General features: G+C 42.3%; 1 long non-coding RNA gene across 10 annotated transcripts in view; it reads right to left on the bottom strand.

Moving 5' to 3' along the window:
- Window positions 1-661: 661 nt before the first annotated feature.
- The window catches only part of LOC112965536, a 107355-nt gene continuing 86728 nt past the window's right edge, over window positions 662-21288 (bottom strand). For all 10 annotated transcript variants that reach the window (XR_003253321.1, XR_003253317.1, XR_003253316.1 and 7 more), the window contains 2 exons: window positions 7999-8125; window positions 662-3305 (listed from right to left, as the gene is read on the bottom strand). This is a non-coding gene — a long non-coding RNA (uncharacterized LOC112965536). The remainder of the gene's footprint in view (window positions 3306-7998; window positions 8126-21288) is intronic.

Here is a 21288-nt window from a genome sequence, read left to right on the forward strand (position 1 = left end):
AGGATATTTTTGGTTCACAGTTGCAGAAGGGGCAAATACTTGTTTTTTAACACCTTCTACATCACCCACAGGAGAAAGGCAAGAAAACAGCATACAGCAGCCCTCCTGCCCAGTGCTGAAATAGCCTGCAGCAATATACAGAACAGAAAAATAACCATAAGCTGCCTTTGGTTTATAAAAGATCCCTTCTTTGCCGTGAATCATACTGGGAAAGTTTAAAACCTAAATTCACCTCTCAATCATTAAAATTTCAAAGGAGGGGCAGCAAATTGCAGAGTTATCTACCGAGTCCTTTGGTGATTAGCAATGAAAAGTGTTTGATCTTCACCTGACAGTAGCAGAACAGAAGCCGTTCTCAGTCTGAATTGCTTAATAAAGGAAGAACTGCAGAGCTTTCATTCCCCTATGGTTCTCGTCAAGATTAGCAGCAGTGAAAACAGCAATTTCTGTTTGTTTTTACAATAATATCCTGTTTTGTAATCCACAGGAAAAGGAGTATGAAAGTAGTAACCTTGGCAGGGAGTAGGGGCCAAGGGAGTGTTTTCTGAAATCTCAAAGCTCAGGAACACAAAGACTTGGAGGAATTTCCAAGTGCAGTGAATGCCAAAGGGTAAAGAAAATGCCATGACAAAGGAAGAGAGAAACAATTTATTCACCCTCTTAATAAATTCTTATTCCAGGGGCATTTTTTCTTCTTCAGTGATCAATTGACAGGCGGTTACCTCCAAGTGCTTCTAAGTGAGCACCTACTAAATGTTTAATTTTTTTTCCCCCAAAGATCAAACAGCAGAACATAATAATAATAAAAAAGGGAGAATGTAATTCAATAATAAAAAAGGGAGAATGTAATTCAATACCAAACAAATGAACAGCTGAAAAACCCACAGAACACAGACAGTCGTGTTAATAATGGTATATTAAAGGGACTAAGGTATAACATTTCTGCCCAGTGCTTACATGGCAAACTGGAGAAGAGACTAGATTATATTTTTCTCCACAAAAGTTAATAACTCATTAACCCATCTTTGCAGTTCTGGTTCAAAGATTGGAAAGAAAAGCATGTAAGGATGAAGAGAGGACATTAAAAAAATGCCAGTATCTGTCTGAGCGCTGTTCCAAAGGGCTATAAGCTAGAATAAATATTGACACAGTAAGGAAAAAATGTACAACAATAGCAATTGTTTAAAATGGGCACAAGTTAGAACCTAACAGATCCACACTGACCTAAATAAATCTGGACAGGAGCCAAGGCCCAAAATTTAAAGTTGCTTTTGGAATTTAGGTTCTGCTGACTGCAGTAAGAATTAGACACAAAAATACCTTTGTGATCCTAGTTCCRTATCACTGATTGAATTTGTTTGCAACCTGTTTTCCCAACTGTAACCCTTTCTAGCCATGCAAGCAGAAGCAGAAGAATATGACGGAGACAAACCTTGGGACAGAAAACGTTACAGAGTTTCTCTGCCTGCTTTCAGGTGTTCATCATGCATTTATTTTCTTTTAAGCTCATTACCCCTAATTATATCCTTTCATGCTGTTCTGAATAGTCCCCGTCAGTTCTTCCTCTTCAGTCTGATCTTCTTCTTCTAATACATCAATCTGACCATTGTGTCCCTGCATCAGGGAGATGGCATGAACCACATTACCAGAGTACATCATGGGCTGGAGTCTGTAGGACTGCACAGTTTTTACTGGATAACATTATCGTCTTATACGATGGCTCAAATGTTCAGCAATGACTTTAATTTTTGATGCCAACTTTAGGTCGTTCCCGATTCAGAATCAAGTTGTTCTCCCCAAAATCATGTCTTTAGCTCATTTTGTTTTCATTTGAATCAGTCCATTAAACTGCTTAATTATTCATTGGAAATTATTTCAGCCATGTTTCTTTGGAATTAAGAGTTCTGACAGGAAATCTAAGGCAAAAATAGTGGTTAGTTTCTGTATATCTTTATTCTTTCTTCATTTGTGTAAATTCCAGTTGAAATTGAAAGGCTTAAATCTCTTCTCACACCAATATTTCACTGATGTAATTTAATGGACTTCATTGGAGCTAATCCTGATTTACATAGCCATATTCGACAGAAGGATCTGGTGAATTTGCCTTGGAAACAACCTAGCAAAACCCATAAAATTTGGCTAGTTGCTGTTAACAGCAGGAGATAAGAATTTGTAAGTAAAAAAAATTTACACTGATTTTAATCCACTACAATATTAGCAATCTGGGCCTAAAAACAGCTAAATCAAAGGACTTTCAATCCAACATTCAGTTTAGAAGTAAGAACACTATGGAACAATGTACTTAAATATTATACTATTTTTCTAATACCTTCAAGCAGTTTGCTGCACTGAAGCAATATTTTCATATTAAAAGATTCAAAACTCTGTGCCAGATCTTGCATTCTGCAAATAACATGCATCATCACGGTTTCTGATCAACATCTATTGGCTGCGGTGCTCAGAACATATTCGTCAATGTCCTCCTGAAGCAGTGAGGTCATTTTAATTGTTGTGCTGATTTAATTAGAGAAAGGAGGAGAAAGAGTTTCAGATCACTTTGATATTTATACAGCAAAGTCAAAGCACAAACGTGGGTTCACTAAATGCTAGAGTAGCTGCTAAAAGGGAAGATTTAAGTGTGCTGGCACCACAAAAATGACTTTTAAAGCTCAGAGAGGCAGCTCCAGCTATCTTAACAGAATTGCATTCTTATAAAAAGTTGCTTTTCAAAGAGATGCTTGCAGTGTTAAGAAACATTTTACCTTCTTTTTCCAGAGGTTTTAAGTGATTACATTCATTAAGTGAATTTGTTATAGTACCTCTTAAGTCTCGCTTTCATGAATGACTGGGACACTTAAGAGTCTGTTAAGGCTCTGTCTGCATACTAATATTGTGCAGATAGGTAAACCAGGGTACACCCAATTTTGCATGCAATTACAATGCTGTCAGATCAGTTTTACTTTAGAAAGGAAAACAAGCTATTGTTGACACTTTTAGGCTAGTGCAAATGTGCTTGCTCTGGAGGCTGGACTACTTTGGCTAGAAAACAAAATCAATGTTTCCCAGAACGGATATCCCTATACCAAACCTGTGTGTAGAGCAGTCATCTATCCTACCGAAAGCTGCTTTTGAAAATGGAGCTTGGAAGCAGGTATTGAATGGATGTAGGTGCCTAAAGATACACATCACCAAATGGCATTCCCAGAGGTGCTTCAGCCCTTGTTCGGGAGTGAGCCGTAATAGCAGGTACCATTCAGCATGGAGGGTGCACTCCAAAATGAAGATTACAATATGAAGGAAAGTACCTGAAAAGAAATAGCGTTCATAAAACAAAGGAGATTTGAAAAGCTCCCTCTGTCACAGTGGATGAAGACGCTCATTTTTTTTCCCTAAAATGCTCCTATCATGCAGTCAGCCAGTTGCAGTATATATGACAGCGCTGAGGTGAAAATAACACCCAGTGGGCAGCTGTGGTGACACTGGGACAAAGCTGCAATGTACTGGGTTACAAATGGTGGCTTCTTATCTTTCGCATACCACATTCCTGGTTCAAACAGGGAGGTATATGCATTGAAATTAAGGTTCCTGGTAGTCCTACTGTCTTTCTTCCCAAACTGGTTTATCACCCTACCTATCTCCTTAAGAGAATAGAAAAGTTAAGGTCTATGAAGACCAGGCATCCGAAACAAAGTGACTCAGTAACCTTTGATCAAGGGAACTTATCTTTTCCTAGCACATGGCAAGATGACAAAGGATGCCAAGAGTTCAGACACCAAGAGAGGCAGAGAAACTTCATTTAAGTACTTATTGAACGTGACGTGACGTGGAGAAGTGACAAATGGAAAGCTTGGCAAACAATGTGAAACCTAACAGCTTGGGGCTTTGCTGTAGTCCTGACCACCAGCACAACACCTGGGAAAACAATGTGTTTATCTCACATCTCTGTGGTCACGTTGCACCGGGAAGGCATCCTCCAGGGCAGAGTTGGGCTATCTGTTTGAGTGTCTGCCCCAACACACCCTCAGCCCCACTACAGGCCACCGGTAACTGTCTGGCGATGAAAAATGGACACCCAGCTGGGACCGTGGCTAATACAGCCCCCTGCCATGGTGGTCAAGGGACAGGATGGCAGCTGTAAGGTTTTGAGATCCGAACAACAGCCTTCTTCACAAGTGTTCAGGTCCCATAGCACTTTGCAAGTTGTCCTGCCATCCTCCATCCTGGGGACAGATGCTAGAAAGAGCAGGAATCCTACCTCAGGGGAAGAGTAACAGGAAAACGCAACAAGCTGCAAAAACTCGGTCAAGAGTAGTATCAATACTGGGCTTAGTGTACAAACTGATTAACTAGGGATGATAAGTTTACTAAGAATTGGGGACCCAATCAGTGGGACACGCAGCTGTTCAACACTTCTGAAAACCGGAATATTTATTTGAATGCTAAAATATTAATTTATGTACTTCCTGTTAGGCTCTCTCATTTGAAAATGTGGGGCTAGCTSTTCGCAAGAACTCACTAGAAGAGGTCTGTGTGGACAAGAAAGAGGCCCTGGGATCACATGTTTCATGGCTGAATATAGCCTAAAAAAACCTTCCAACTTTAAATATTATTGTTTTCCTAAATTAACTCTGGGAGATTTTAATCTAGATCTTGGGTTTGTGCCAGGGAACACACACCCCTCCCCACATCCATGAGAACATTGTGGAGTCCTGTACAGTCAGCTGGCATAATAATGAAATAGCAATCAGTTAACTCTATCACTTCTTTATAAAGTGTTCTTCTGTAATGTTGTTCTTCCTTTAGCTCACTGTAGCTTCCTGATTAGCATCCTGTGCTGGGGGACACAAGTCCTGCGTTGTCTTCTGAGTGGCTTTAAGGGGGGGTCACAGGAATATTTAGTGAAGCTAAAAGGAGGACTTAATACACTGGAGAGCTTCATGAAACTCAAAGGGGTAATTCTTCAATAATATTGCTGATCAGGTCAGACTTGATCAGGGAAGGGCAGTTAGAATCCCTTGGGATGATGCCTAAGAAGGCATCTCAGTGAAGAAGGAGACAAGGATTTATGGCGACTGGAAGGCTTTGAGAGTACATTGTTTGTGTCTGAATTCAAATGGGGCCATGGTGAAAGCAGGCTGGTCAAACACAAAGCAAGTGGAGTGCAAACGCGAAACTCTTCAGGGTATACTCACGCACTGCATAAAACACATCTTTGAGCTTGTTTTTTGTCCTACCTAATTAAAGCGAACAGAGATGCAATTCCTCATTGCTTATAGATCCCTGTTTTCAATCCTTGTCAGAGAAAATTCTGCCTATGAAGCCCATGGGATATAACCTGAATAGGGGATGTAAGGTGGAGCATGGATTTTTGCCAGGGCACTGTGAAACTGTGTCTGGGTTAGTTTCCAATGAATCATCTCAGCCATCTGGGGAAAGTGGGAGGAATTCCCTCACTTCTTAATCAACCTATCTGTTTTTTAAAAGGGAAATATTTTTCAGTAAGATGCACTGTGCGTATCTGGCGCTTGGCCTCTTGCTACTGCCAGCTGTCACTCTGATAATGTGTTGTAAATGATGGCACACCAAACAGACAGGGCTGCAAGCCCATGTGATTGTTTTGCATTATCAAAGTGACAACCAGAAAGAACAGGAGCTCTGGCTGCTGAATTGATCCATAAGTGGATTTTGTTGTTGATATCAGTATTTATATATAAAAAATGGGGCTTAAACAGTTTTAATATTTTCCTAGAGGGAGCCAGAACTTTGTTAGGGCTTCAGCATGCAGACATCTGGGGATAAGGCACAAAATCAAACTCATCTAGAGTTCTATTCTCATAGACTAAAGCAGGCAAAATAATGATTATTAATGACAACTGATTCAAGTATATACTTCTAATTTCAGATCTGTAAGCACAAGAATTTTAAGTGATGTAAATTGGCATAATTCCCTCAGTGAATCTATGCCCACTTTATCAGGTGTCATAGAGATACCTGATGTCTACACGTCACAAATAGCCATGAATGTCAGGCAGTGTATGGGGATTCAACAGGAGCAATGCACATATATCCGTATGTATCCATAGGTGCAAAAAACCAGTAAAATCTATTGCAGGCTCCGAGTTGGGACCCTTGGGTCAGTACAGCTGTTGGGAAAGTCTTTCTGCTATTATTCAGGAGATATGGCACCTTTCAGCTCCACAGCCAGGTTTGTGATTCTGCTCCTACACAATGCTTTTAGTGGCCCAGGAGCAAGTTCTTTGCATCTAAGGATGTAATTGGCTCAGCATGAGCAGAAGATTCAAACCCATCCTAGTCTGGAAGCTTCTTCTGAGGACTTATTCCCTCTTCCCAGAAAATCAAAGCAAAACTCCGGCTGCCAGTGAACAGTATTTGTAATTGTAATTGCATACTCTCTGTTTCTTGGCTTCATTTGGATCTGGAAGAGAAAGTACTAAAAGAAAGGCTGTTCTTAGGATTTGCATGTCTGGTCTGGGATGATCTTATATGGCATAAAGGCTTTTCTGGCCTTCTTACAAAGTCTTAATCCATCATGTGCTAAACATTGTTACCCTGAACCTTGGGAGCTTTTACTGTGTCTGAGTGTTTCACAAGATAAAGCAGTCACAGGTTCTTCTGGGAGATATCTACAGGCACCAAAAATATGTGGCTTATACACAGTTCACAACTCCTTCCACAGTAGGCATTACTGGGTAAAGTTCARAAGCCTCAAGAACAAACTCAGTGATCTTAACTGTATTAGCCTATAACTCCTGTGGTGCGTACAGGGTTTGTCCTCCTGATGAGGGATGTTGGAGAGGGACAGATAACAGAAAAAAAGCATAGGATGAAACAGTGCTCTAATTCCACCCCAGAACTGGTCTAACAGAGGGCTCAGGAGTCTCATGGGAACAACCAGATCCCACTACAGAGAGCTTCTATAGGGTCTGCTGGAAAAAAAGAGAAAAATTAGCTGTGCACTGGCCACAGATTAGTGCCATGAATGTATTCAACATTTAGTATAACCTTTAAACAGAAATGTATACAAGTTAAAATGACAAATTTTCATGAATTAATACTGCTCATGTCATTCAAGGTAATCACTCTAAAGACAGCTGGAAACAATGTTTCAAAACAAATTAATGCTAAGGCTATTGAATCATGTAAATATGTCAAGGGATATAGACTTGTCATTTGATGTAATTACATCAAAAAGGACATTTTTACCAAGCAAAAGCTAAGTAAATGGTTAAGTATCTGTAAGAAAATCCCACAAAAGTAAGGTTATTCAACAACTAAATACTCCCTACTCCATATCTTGGTTTGTTTCTGTCAGGCAGTACACTCATATTTTATCATGCCTCATCACTAGATTCTTACTGGGTAAATGACTTTGCTCTTATGGACTCACTATTAAGAATGCAGTTTTATCACTGAATTCAAATAGATCTGGAAATCTGTAGGGTCAGAAGGGGAAGCTATGATTATCTTGTATTATATCCTAGCTGAGGGGAACCATAAAATTTATCTAGCTATTCTCACAGTGGAAGGAGCAATGCTCTTCTATAATACAGGTGAACTCTGCTGAGATCACGGTTAAGGAGGTGAGATTTGGCTGATGGAGGGTTAGTGCTGATGTAAGTATGAGAGAAAGCCAATGACTGGTCATGGTTAGCATTGATACAAATGTAGCCAGAAGATGCCTGCAATATCTATGTTTAGTTCTGATGTTTTTTGGAAATCTTGCACTTGTTTTAGAGAATCAYGATGGGCCAACTTCACTGGGCATGAGAAAGTTTCATTGGCTTCAGTGGAATACCTCACGGAGCAAGGAATAATTCAGTGTAAAAATAAGGACAGTACCTTAGGAATGGAGGCAACAGATACCCTTTAATTCTTACCAAGGCTGGATTAAACCAGGTCTTGCACATCTGTGTCTGGGCTTGAAGGAGACCTTTCAACTCTGCATTCTCAGCCTTTGGATCCAAAATGCTTACTCACCATGAAGTCTTGATAGCAGATGCCACCCAGCCCTCCAACAAGATGTTTCTGGCTCAGCAACCAACATTTAACATCCCCTTCCCTCTAGGATGAGCCTTCCTGTCTGCTTACATCACAGCAGAAGATGCTGCAGACATACGTAAAAATACAGATAGGTGTTAAACTTTAATATATGGACTATACATATATATGCCAAATAAGAAGCTGTCTAACTTTCTTCTGACCACTACACTTTTACCTTTCTAGTGAACAAAACTCAGCAGGAAGTTGGCTCTAAATTTCAGCATTCTCAGTAACTTCACTGGCAGTTGCTTTTAATAGCAACATTCAACATAAGTGTTTTTATTACTCTGCCTCCCACCCCCTCTTTTGAGGCCAGAAGAGCATCCTGCTCTTTCCTCAGCTGCTGAAATTCCCCTCCCGCACAGCACCTTGCAGCAGTGCCGAAGTCCATCTATGCCGGTGATCTCATCATTTCCATTTCTAGCAATTCATGAAAAACCCACACTGCAGAAGTTAATTGGCTGCTACAGAACTTCCATCTACAGAAATACTGCTATGTGTTAGCAGTGTGGCTTGCTAGGAAACCCTATTCCTCTGCTCTCCCCCTCCCCACCCAAATATCTCCTCTTTTGGGGGAGCCGTTCAATATCCTGAGCCATTCAATATCAATGCTGTGATCTGCCGAAAATCATCAGATCAGATCCTGAAGTTAGAAGTGCTCTAGTGGAGAGAGGGAAAACAGAAGAAAAGGGCTCATGGGAAGCAGGCAATGGACTGTATTTTAAAATATGTTTCTACATCAYCTTGAACAAGTCTTTGATCGTGACTGAGAGTTTTGGTTGCTACTGTAGTACGAATGACAACAATATGCATTAGCTGACTTACGCTGTAACAATGCATGTGTTTTCTTGCTGAAAACAGGGGGAAATTAGCTGTTTAGTAAGTATCCCTAGAAGCTTTTGTCAAGACAATTTTGGTCTAGGTAGCCTATTCCTCAAAGCAAAGTGACAAATATATATTTGTCTATAAATACAGCATAATTAAACAAAGCTGCTTATTTTTTTTTCCTTCCARTACCCAAGATATGTGTCAGGAAATGAAGGAGTGAAGTCAAGGAATAAGCTCAACCTTTGTCCAGAGTGATTATGCAACCTAAAAATTCARCATAGGATTTGGGTTTTGTTCTGTAATATATTGATACTTCTACTGCTGCTAGTTCTTGGTGAGGGTTTTTCTTTTATAATTTGATATTCAGAAAGCCCCCATGCAGCATGTACCCTGAACTTAAACATCTAAAATTCCATCAGCATGGACTTTGCACCCAGCAAGATCTACTGTGTGTTAATTAAACCTGTTCCTAATTCATCCAACAGTGGCATCTTCTTTCATTCCACCATGCATTTCCTTGCTGGATCATTCYACTATAACACGTAGGCATCCTTTCCTGTGTGGCTGGCAGAGCTGACTAAATGGCTCTGAAGGCTGTTGGTCAGAGGACACCGGAAGAGGTGCAAAGTGCTCCATCATGGTTCCATGATACATTAGCTACAAAGTGGATGCCATTTAAAAGTCAGCTCGTGTGACGGTATGCTCCTTTCCCCCCAACAATGTGCTCTCTCCCCCTCAACCTGACCTCCCTGTAAACAGCACGTATGCAGGGGCTAACTGGGTGCGCACCAACTAAAGCCCGTCTAGCATGCAAATATGACTATGAGTCAATCACCTCCCCCCCCCCCATAAATAGGGGGCAGCCCAGAGCCCATTGAGCTCTCCTGCATGGCAGTGGGCTGCACGTGAGCAGGGACGCCTCTCAAGGTTACTCCTCGAGGTTGAGGGATTCCTTACCTGCAACAGATCCTCAGTAAGTGATTAACAGCATGCTGAACTTTTGCAAACTTCGTGAAACTTTGCTGAGTTATATCTCTGATTAATTGAGCACATAATCCCTTAGACATAAACCGTTGACCAAGTCTGAGACTAGAATCAGATCCAGCCGCACCTAGGCTCCTCTCCGAAGGAGTTTAGAAAGCAAGGGGGTCCAGTCTGAACCTCATGACTCAACGGGAGGGTTCCCTTCACACACACTCCTTTAGATATAAACYGTTGACCAAGTCTGGGACTAGGACTGGATCCATCTGCACCTAGGCTCCTCTCCAAAGGAGTTTAGTAAGCAAGGGGGTCCTTTCTGAACCTTGTGACTCAGCGGGAGGGTCTCCGTTGCGTGTGCATCTGACCCTGTCCTTCATGCAGTAAATAACTGAGTGAACCTTGCCAATCGAACCTCATTAAATCATTCTTATTTACAATTGAACTTTGTTAAGTCGTTATCTTACTGCAATAAACATAGTGCTGCTTCCCTCTTACGAGTGAAGTGCATCATTCCTTTGCGACAGCTTGTTCTGAGCATCACTACAGAGATACTGTGCAACTCCTGATGCAATTGTAGCAATCTTGCATTACACAGCACGGTAAGTGTTTGTAAATCCTGCTTATTTTTGTGAAGTGCTGACTACTGTGCTTTGGGAATGGGTGGCTGAAAAAGGTGCCACAGAAAGGCATTTTAAATGGGGATTTGAATAAGCATACAAATTTCATTTGATATGTAATCATCATCAACAGCAACAAAACCTCTAGCTCAAGAAATAAAGATGTATAAGTGAAAAGAAATGCACCTTGCTCTAGTACTGCACATAACATACTCCAGTGCTTTATCAGACCTGCTTCCCTCCCAACAGATATCTGAAACACTGTGTACTTCAGCTCCTTCAGGTTTACACTCTAATGCACAGCCTGAACAGTGATCGCTTATGCTTTCGTATCAATAGCTCAGCACATCTGAGTGTCAAACACGCCATGGATCTGAAAATTATTCTGCCTTAGCCTGACTGATTGGCCTTTGCATTAGGCTGCAACCTGGAGGAAGTCGGGGAACATCCTTAAACAATTTCTCCCAAGTGAGCTAGCAGAATAACTGGAAATAGAACTGAGACCTTCCTTCTCCCTGTCTAATCCTTAAGCCACAGGACCGAACAGTGCATGCTATGCATTAAGCGACTCAACAGCACTGCATTGTGCCACATAGGCATGCCAGCTTTGCACAAGGAGCTCCAGGAGGAACCAGGGAACAGCTCGAGCTTTACGTGCCTCTTACGCCATTCGCAATCTCCACCCTCGTTTCGCTTCCTGGGAGTATATCCTTATGCTGTAGTGGGTTTGGGTCCCCACCTTTGTCCTATTGCCCTTACAGCCATATTCATTATCAAATTACTGGCACAGTAAATTCACTCTCTGACTTTAGAGACAAGCTAGACCAAATACAGTGAGAGTGCATAAAGCTATTACTCATGAGATTGTCTTTATAACACAAGAGATACCACTCCCAGCGGTTGGCATGGAATTTAAAGTAGACTTAAACCAATATCACTCAAGAGAGAGTATTTTTCTCAGGAATTAATGACTAGCTGGGAGGAGTTTGTATGGCCAGAGGCAAAGGCAAAGCCATTAACCTCAGCCTGTCACTTAGGAGACGTCCTCTGCTGAAGCTGTTATCACAATGCTATAATCTAAAAACTGGAAATAAATATATAAGTATATAGTGGCCTTTATTTTTCAAGAGCAATGTATTGTCAATTAGCATGTACACAGTAGTTTTAGAGGATTAATGCGCAGCATATAGCCAACCCCAAGGCAAAATTATCTCTTAGAATTCAATTTGTTTCATAGTAATTTCTCATTGAGGAAACATAATGGTGCGACAAGTACAGGCTATAATAAATATTGGGGAATGGCTCACAGAAAGTTTTAGGTTCTTTGGATGTGAACAATACTAAGTCTATGTGATGACATGAATATTTCTCTTTTCAGCCACAAGCATGACACGCTCTATCTCCTTCCTGTCCTTCACCCATGCGACTGCTGTTGGACGGCCAGTGGAGAGCTCACAAGTTGGTAGTAGACAGCCTGTCTGATTTGCTACCCTCTGGGACTTGCTCTGGCACATTGAGTTATGTCTCCTTCAGCTATTCCTGATCCACCGTCAGCACAGCAAGTGAATCTTGTCTGGAGAGAGCCCAGACAAGGCAAACTCTGAAAATCAGCAAAGCTCTGTTGAACCTGTGGGGCTTGCAAGCTCTGGGTTCCCATGAGGCACCCAGGCCAGATGGCGAGGGGAGCATCTCACTGGGCTCTGCACAGGCAGCAACTGTCCTGCGGTTTGGACTTGCCAAGCTACAGCAAAGTCTTGGGCCACTTCCAGTCCCATGCATTTTCTTTTCCTCCTCAGCTAAATATTTCAACCATTTCAATCTTAAAAATTTCCACACCTGAAGCAGTTATGCAGAACTATTCACAGGTTGAGAATACCTGCAGCTTCAGTTTATCAAATCAATATTGGAAGTGCTCAGCACTTCGAAAGATCACCTGGATTACGCCTTCTTGGTCACAGTTTTAAAGGACAGCTTTCTTTTAATGAACAAATAAGTATATCTGAGATAAATGTTTAGACCCTTGATTTAGGCGGTTTTCAATTTTTATTTATAGATGCCTGGTCTGGACATCCAGGTTTGAAAATACTAGTCTTAATTATAACCTACATCTTCAAAAGGTTGATTTTGACATGAGGATGATTTTTCCCCTCAGAAAGTAGACAGCTGTCATGAGGAAATGCATTTTGCCAAAAAAAAGTATTTCTATCTCTGAAAATAATTTCTGAAATTCTATTTCTATCTCTGAAAAAAATTTTTGTGCCAAGCTAATTATTTGTAAGAGGTAATAAAGAAGAAAAGCCATGCTTCACCACTGCCATGTGGACAGAGCCAAGCTCTTTAAATTCACTTAATTTTCCAGTTTATTTCATAATGCATATGCTATGATGCATAAAACCCTTATTAATTTGTTTGATAAACAAAGGAATTGTGTTTTCATTTTTATTGGGTACATTGATTTTTGTTCCATGACCTCCAGATTACCAACCACAAACCTCATCTGATTTTTGTCTTTCTATTACCTGGTCAAACTTAGTTGTTATAATTATTCTTCAGCAGGTTTGCTGCCATGGTGAGGAACTGCAAACAGAAAGTGCAAAGGGAAACATTGCCTGTTAGGTCCAACTGAACGCCRACATATCTATACAACCCCAGGCGATGGCTGTGGATCATGTGGGTCAAGCAAGGTATGCTGTTGCACTTAACACAAGTCAAGGCTTGACGCAGAAAATACTGGCTAAAGTTTTACAGGCTCCGCGAGGCAGGGTGTCAGGCTGGGTCACTGTAGCAGCCTTTCCTGGCCTCAAGGTGTGTAAACACGAATGCGCAAAGCCGGATAATGGTTTCTGTCACCATGCACTTGGCACAGCACCAGCGGGCAATGCAGGAGGAAATATGAATTTAGGCCGCTTTTGCACTCCCTCACTCCTGGAGCCATCAGTCCCACAGCCACCGTGAATGAGTCGTTAGTTGCAGCAACCAGGGTGTCTTCCCCACAGCCGTGCCGGCTCTGCCAGGGGCGACGCAAGCGGGAGCTGCGCAGCTGCTCCCCTCCCTGTGCTGACTCACCCGCACCCAGGGATTCCTCAAGTGCCTGAGTCACCCRCTTTGCATCTCCTTCACACGGGAACGGGGAACGGAGACGCAGCGGGGAGCCTACAGGTCAGGGCAGGGTCTGGCTTGTGATAGCTTCTGCTTCAGAAGTGTGCTCAGGCAAGACGAGGCCGTCAGGACCTTGGAGGGCTTTGGGGAATCCCACAGTTCCTCACAGCAAACGATGCATGGTGCCTTCCCCACCGAGCCTGGTTCTGCTGCGGAGCAATGTCTGCTGCAAGTGGGGATCCCTCTGCAATTTTAAAAGGCCTGATATCCCAGTGCCTAGATGAGGGACTCCCTTGCTGCACGGCTCGGGCACAGCATGGTCAGCAGAACTGCCTGACTTGGCACTCAGTTGGTATAAAGAGAAGGCCAACTGCCAGCTCTTCACGGTTAGACTTTCCTGCCTTTTAGGCTTCCTTCCCTTCCCAGGTGGGTCTGTGAGCCCCCAGCCAAGATGTGATTTCTTTTTCTCCTTTACTAGTACGGAGCAGGGTAGGAAGAACATGTCAGGCTCTGGTAATATGGTGAGCCTAGCCAACCATCTCCRCTGCATCTCCACTGCTACTGGAAACAGATTATTTCATGAAACGTAGTTGCCAGGGTTTGGTCAAAGTCACTGAGTTTATACAGTTCCACATATCCTAACTTTAATAGGTCAGACATCTCCTCGAAAGACAGTAGTGAACCCAGTGATGAACGTTGTAATCACTCTGTGGGGGTCTGTTTGTCGAGGGGAAGAAAACATGGTGGTTAGAGTAGTAGTAGTGCCAGCATCCCATCACCTAGTTCTGCCATGATGTAATGAGTGACTGTACACTTCAAATGCCTTCATCCATGAGATGATACATAAAAGAATACAGGCTTACTTCGCCGAGCAATCAAGCAGGTAAATTAACAAAGTCTTGCAAAAGCATTACTGTCTTGACTGGAAAGTCCTCAGACAGGTACTATCAAGGTTCTGAAAGATGAAGTACTGGATAGGTCTGGACCCAAGTGTCCTTTGAATGGACCAGCCTCTCCATCTAGACACTCTGAGCTAGACCAAACATAGGCTCTTGTGCTGCCCTTCCTGCTACCTCTCAGCTACACAAGCTGCCTCACCCCAGGGAGCAAGACGAGGCTCAGGAAGGGCTCTCAGGGACCAGGCCCAGCTTTTCACATATTGGTGCTCTGCAGCTTCACRAGGAGCAGAGTGGCTCCAGTGGGAAAGGACGGCTGCTCAGGGCTTCTTGCTGGGAAAGGAATGGATGGTGATGCAGCACCTCCCGGCTTCTTGGCTAAAACTGGTGTGTCTCATGCTCCCCTCTGATGTGGTTTGTACTTTACCAGAAATGCTGCAGCTGCTGGACCTGAAGAAACTGGTTGGGAAAGAAGGAAATCGAACCTGGATCACATGGAGATGCAATAGCATCTCTCTACTCTTGCTTCTTCTTAGGAAGCATCAAGCACCTCTTATTCATTTGGGAAATCATTGATGGTTCAGAGGAGTGCAGGAATCTCCTGCATTTTGGATGAATCCTGGATTCTAAGAGACATATTTTGGTGTTCTGTGTGGACATCTACACACTATGACATCAGACTCTACTGATGGCAATAGACAGACTATCTCCTGCTTATATTTGAAAATTTTATCTGTGGTTGGATGGTGGTCTTCACGCAGGTAGTCTGCTGATATTTGATGTCAGGCTTTTCTGTTCAGATATGCCCACACAGGGGACCTAAGTGTTTTGAAAGCTAGAAAGAAGCGGCAATTTATGTTACCTAACTAGGAACACCAGAATGGAGACGACATCTTAAGTCACCAAAGTCAGTATCACAGTAATAGCATCTGATCTGGGTTAAAATATCTAAGGAAGAGAAATACCAAAGTTCCTCTCCGCAAAAATGAAACAGAAGATAAATGCTAGATAAGAACAGCAATGAGCTTTGTGAATAACAATAAACCACATCTACACCAATAATGCGTGATTCAGACATGTTCACTGAATTCTTATTCATTCGTCTGGGAAATTTTATTATTTTCTCTGGCTCAGGCCTCTGATGGGAGCAAATTAAAACTGTACCCTTGCTTTAAAGAAAAACGTGGTCTTGCATAAAAGTCGGCATAAGGTGTTCTGAACTATCATGCGAAAAGGAGAAACTGCTTGCACATGCTGCTTTTGCTGAGAGATTGTGAGTTCCCAATAACAGCCAGCGCCTTTACAGTTTTACCAGAGCTTAGTGAGGCAAGGCTATAGCTGCATTAAAAATTAAATGGAAAGAACAGTCATAACTTGTAGGCAAACACAATGAATGAGCAATAATGGCTTAGCCAAGTCTTGGAGGACATAAATCTTTCCTTCTGAGGCAGCCAAAGGACTTTGTAACCGTATGATTAGCTTTTGTGTTTTGGTTGGAATGGAATGCGGTTAGGGATGTTGTGGGTTCACGTCCACTTGCTGCAGGTGGTGAAAACCAGAATGAGCAGGATCCTACGCAGTTCAAGAGCTGTTCAGGTAACTATGGACAAAAGAGCTACTGGGACCCCTGCACCATCGGCTGAGAAATGAAGAGAGACACAGCTTATTGTTGTAGTTGGGATTTAAGGTGGCATAACAGTGAAAGTATTTCCTTATCCACCAGTCTCTGACTGTACTTTTTAATGTATTCTTGACATAGCATTCCTCAACTCATGCTGTCTGCCCCCCCCCCTTACAATTGGTTGTCACTGACACTGCAATAACTGCAGAGCAGCTGAAGCTGTCCCACCAGAGGCCAGCTCAAGTCCAGCCCAGCTGTATTTCACACAGGAGGTCAGAGGCTGAGGAAAACAAAACTGGTTCAAATCCAGTTTGCTCTCCATGGCTCCAGTTCAATGGCCTCAGGATAACTCTGAGTAACAGGAGCAGTCATATTAAGAAAATCATTACCAGTACCTGCAGTATATGAGAAAATAGTGAAGGTTTTTCTCCTAGGAGAATTATACCAGTGCTTCTTCCCTTGTTCCTTTAGTGAGGAGATATTTGAAATATAACTTACTAAAGTAGCCAAAAGCCAGTGAGAGAGAGGAAGTTTTCTGATCCTTCCAGTGCACACAGTCAATTACTTAGATTCATTATACAGTCCTTAAAGATCTGGAAATATCTCTATGTAAACACTGAAGGATCATAGACATGGATCAGTATTCCCAGGACTAAATTATCTATGAAGTAAATTATTGTCTATTATAGATAGGGACTCCTAATTAGCTAAAAGAAGGCTGTAAATGTTCAGAAAGTACATAAATTAAAAAAATTAATATTCTAATCAATAATGACTGGCTGATATACAAAAGATCGCATCTGTTTTCATACGCTAAGATACTAAAACACATTTTTAAGGCTATTTATTGATGTTTCCTGAAGTTAGGGCAAGAGAATTTAACTAATCAAGTAATGCTGGCAGTTTGAAAATACTCCCTTTGCATGCATATGCTGCCCATTGCAACCATACTCAGATGGTCTGGTAAAGGAATCAGTAGGGAGTCTGATACAGCCCAGGTGATAAGAACAGTGGTGAGCTCATTTTAGCTAGAAGCTTCTCTCTTGCTTATTTCCCCTGATTGCTTTTGGGCATCAGACAATTTGGGGTGCCAGAATCATATGTGTCCTGACTCATTTGTGCCTGCAGATGTTTCTTTGCCCAGAGATTGCCTGGAGCAAACTGGGGTGGTTAAGGTGCACTGCCTTCGTAACCTACAGCCTAGAAGGAAGTGTGGTAGCTGACATCACACTGCCTATACCTTCCTATCTTAAAGGAGGAGATTCCTATTTACACAAGAATCAACTGAAAGTGGCCTTTAGCATGAGTCCAGAATGAGGCTCAAATTCATATATCTCAAACTGTGGTTAGACACTTACAACTCTAGTAAGAATCTTTTATTATTTCTTTGAGGGAAATTGAAATTGTTGAAGATAATATAATCAGCTAGGTTATCCCAGCCCAAGTCAGGAAACTATTTTTCCATCTGATCTCATCGCAAATGTTGTGTACTTTTCACTCTTCACTGCAATAGGGGAAGCAATTCTGAAACATTCCCTCTGTTAGAGTATGGAGAGATAAGAATTTTAGTTCAGCAAAAGCAACATGTTCTAAGGCAAAGAGCTCTTTACCGTATTATCCTAATGTGCCTGCCCAGTTTGTCACCCTCAAATCTCAGTACCCCTCCCCACAAGGATCTCTGGTGCATCTGTGATATCCACTATTTCAGCGTGTGCACCAAAAAAAAAGAAAAAGCTTGGATCATTTCATTTCCCAGACTCCTAATGCTGAAAATCCATCCCATTACATTTGCTAGTTGCACAAAAGACAAGAGCTATGTATAATTATTGGAAATCCTTATTGACTTTATAGCACTCAAACTATGGTAGAAACCAACCATTTTATCTTCTGAGCATCAATGGCTTGACCTCTGGTACTAGCCTTTATAATCTAGCTATTTTCACTGGTGCTATGGAAGACTGTAAGGGCTGGTTTTTCCTCGCTGTCTAGGAGCTAATGCAGTCTCTCCCGTGACTTTGTCTTTTGCACTCTGAAACTTCAAGAGGCCAGTCCAATCTTAGGTCAGGAAGCATCCACACTCCCTGGCACAGCAGTTCAGGTCTCAGCACGGCTGACTCATGGTTTTTGTCATTACACTTGACCTCCATGTGGTCTGAGAGGGCTCAGAGCTCTGCAGCAAGGGAGGACCTGGAATTACCCCATGGACTGCTCCTGAGCAGGTAATTCCCTGTGACTCTTGCCTGCAGTACCCTTCAGTACACTGAACCACCAAGGTGCCCATTCATCCTCCTTGGTCAGCCCCACATGTAGGGCTGCAAATATACCTCCCCCCCATCCCACCTTTCAACTTGCTCCCAGAGGTGATAAGGGAAGCGTGGGTACTTCCTGGGTGTGGGGAGATTTGTTGGGCTTGGTCTTTTCATGCAGGTGCTAGAGGGGAGATTCTTGTCTTCTTTGAGTGTACAGTAGCTGCAGGCACAAACTAACAACTTGTGTGGGGAAAAGTGGGGGATGTTCTTTCACACAAACCCTTCAAATGGGATGTCCTCTTGCTGTGCAAACACGTTAAAAATCAATTGCACTTAGGGGTTTTCCCTGGGCCCTATCAGGAACTTTTCCCCCCTCCCTTGCAGCTTTGCATGCCTCCTGCTGTTTTGCCTTTTATCCTCCAGCGACAAGGTAGCTGGATTCCAGTGGTCTTGCCTCTGATGCACTCTGAGATGAGAGGCACTGTAAGATACTAAGACTGATACCAAAACCCACTGTTTTTGGGAAGCCAGTCCAGGTACAGGCTGCTGTATGTGACAGCAGAATTAGATATGGTGCTAAAAGGTCATGGTAGTGAACATTGAGTTTTTGCAGCCTCTTTGGGCAAAAACATATTTTGCAAAAGAAAATCCTGCAGTTGTTATCCTCTCTGGCATCCTCTTGTTTCCTTTTTTATGAGGTACCTGTCAAGAAATATTTCTGATGGGCTGCTATAACATGCCAAATTTCTTCATATCTGATGCTTTAAGTTTAACTATATTTATCTTGTTTACAAAAACTGACAAGTGATACAGCCATAATAATGCCAGCAGAAATTGCACAGCAATCTTACTAGAGTTCTTTTCAAGTCAGTGGAACTGTTAAATGAGATTAGTTCAGTAGAAGGGTTTATGGCGGCCATGAGAAACCAGATAGACACATATCACAGAGAACCAGTGATAGACTAAGAGGATCACATACAGAGACATTGTGCCAAGGGGGGATTGGCAGGGCGATGTAAGTGCATCTTTTAGCTCTGTGGAGCTGTGTCTCACTGTATTTCTGATACGGTTCTCCACTTACCCCACCAGCTGTCTTTTCCTTACCTTCTCTAACCTTCTGCCTCATTCTGTCACTGGTCCCACCTGTAGCTTTATGAGGTTTGTCAGAAATAATGTGGACCTGGAAACAATATTCACCTATAGTCGCCTTGTAATCCCTAGAGCAGCTCTAGAAATCCTGTGTGTTGGTGGCTATTGCTTTCTTTTGTTAGCTCTTTCCTAAGCTGTTTTCTCTCTTTAAATAAGACACTCATATATTAGTGTTGCTGTTATATATGTTATATATATGACAGATGTTAAATGTTTTACGTATAGATATATTTTGCTATATATGCAAGTCCATGCTGATCACCATCAGAGACTGAACCAGAAATCTCTGGAGCAAAGAGGATCTAGTTGATGCTTGCAAGCTTAGCAGCTGATTGCTGCATAAACTCCCATTCTCTCCGGAGCAGACGTAACTAATAGTAGTTCACATAAGGAGTCACTGAGATGTTACTATGAGGTTCCAGCTGGGATACAGTCCTTTTCTCCCTGGCTGAGTAGAAGCCCAACTCCTGCTCAGATAATTTCCTAAAACGTMCTTCCTCTGTGCCATGAAAGACTCTTCACATTTCAGCTCTGGTGATGGGCAGAGTGCAGAGCTAGAAATGCGTCTAGCTAGCAGGTGGAGCACTCTGTTAATTCAGCTCCAGCAGCGATACAGCCTGACGGACACCACAATGAAGATCTAAGGAAGGGAGGAGCAGCTGGGCAGGGGACAAGGCTGTGAGCTTTCCAGCTCTCTGGAACATGGTTTGAATTTGTTCCAGCCATTCAAGATGATCTTTCTATTCTTGGCAGAAGCTCACAAAGTTTCTTAGCTAAGCAAAGAGAGCACAAGTCTTCATTGTGCATGGCTAGAGACAGACACTGGTCATTTGATTATTGTTGTTCAGAACATAAATAAGTGCAATGTTACAAATGCTGCTGGAGGAAGTGAAAGGTTCCCTCATGAGAAGGCCTTGGATGCTATTTGCATTCAGAAGCATCCTGAGATGAAATCATAACTCTCTGGCTGAGTGACCATCCCTGCACTCTGATGTGTTGTCTTTTTACTGCACTCAGGAGGCTATTGATGAAAGCTAAGCATTTCCTTGCCTTCCTACCAATATATTTCCTTCTGCATCTTCAAGGTTTCCTTATGGGAACATGTGCTTTGCAGTGATGCTCACAGACTTTCCTTTAGGAAAGCTCTGAACACACACCTAATAAGTTGCTTTTCTCACCCAAATAGCTAGCAAGCTAAATAGAAGAGGTTTCAGACTTTACAGATGGGTAACAGGCACAGATAAACTACACAACTTGCTTGTGGTTGTGCTGGAAATCTGTAGCAGAGCCAGGCCTTGAACCGAAATTTCTGGTGTCCCTGTGCCAGATTGTAACCACAGTCTGGCCTTTCTCTCAGAAGGTACATATTTGTAGAGTTTTAAGGTCAGAGGAATGACCACCTTATCTACTCTGACCTCCTCTTGTGTCAAGTCCAAGAATTTCTTTGATCAAAGCATATTTTACGGGGTAGAATACAGTCTTGATTTGAAGACATCAGAACATGGGGGATAATTTTACGACTTCCCTCTGTACTTTGTTCCAATGGTTAATCATCCTTTCTGCTAACTTATTTTTCATATGAATGAGTCTGGCTTTAATTTGGTTCCTGTGATGCTTCTTTTCTGCTAGATTAAAGGGCCCTTCAATATCTGTGTTTTCTTCCTCTGCTCTTCACAGACAGTTTTTTCATGTCTCTGGAAAAAGCAGTCAGGTTGACAAGTTACTTGCTGCTGAATCCCAGAGATGTTTTTCTTTCACCCTGTGTCTGTCTTTGGCATTTTCCCCCC

The sequence above is a fragment of the Apteryx rowi genome, unplaced genomic scaffold, assembly GCF_003343035.1.
Source record: "Apteryx rowi isolate R43461 unplaced genomic scaffold, aptRow1 scaffold_22, whole genome shotgun sequence".
NCBI lineage: Eukaryota > Metazoa > Chordata > Aves > Apterygiformes > Apterygidae > Apteryx > Apteryx rowi.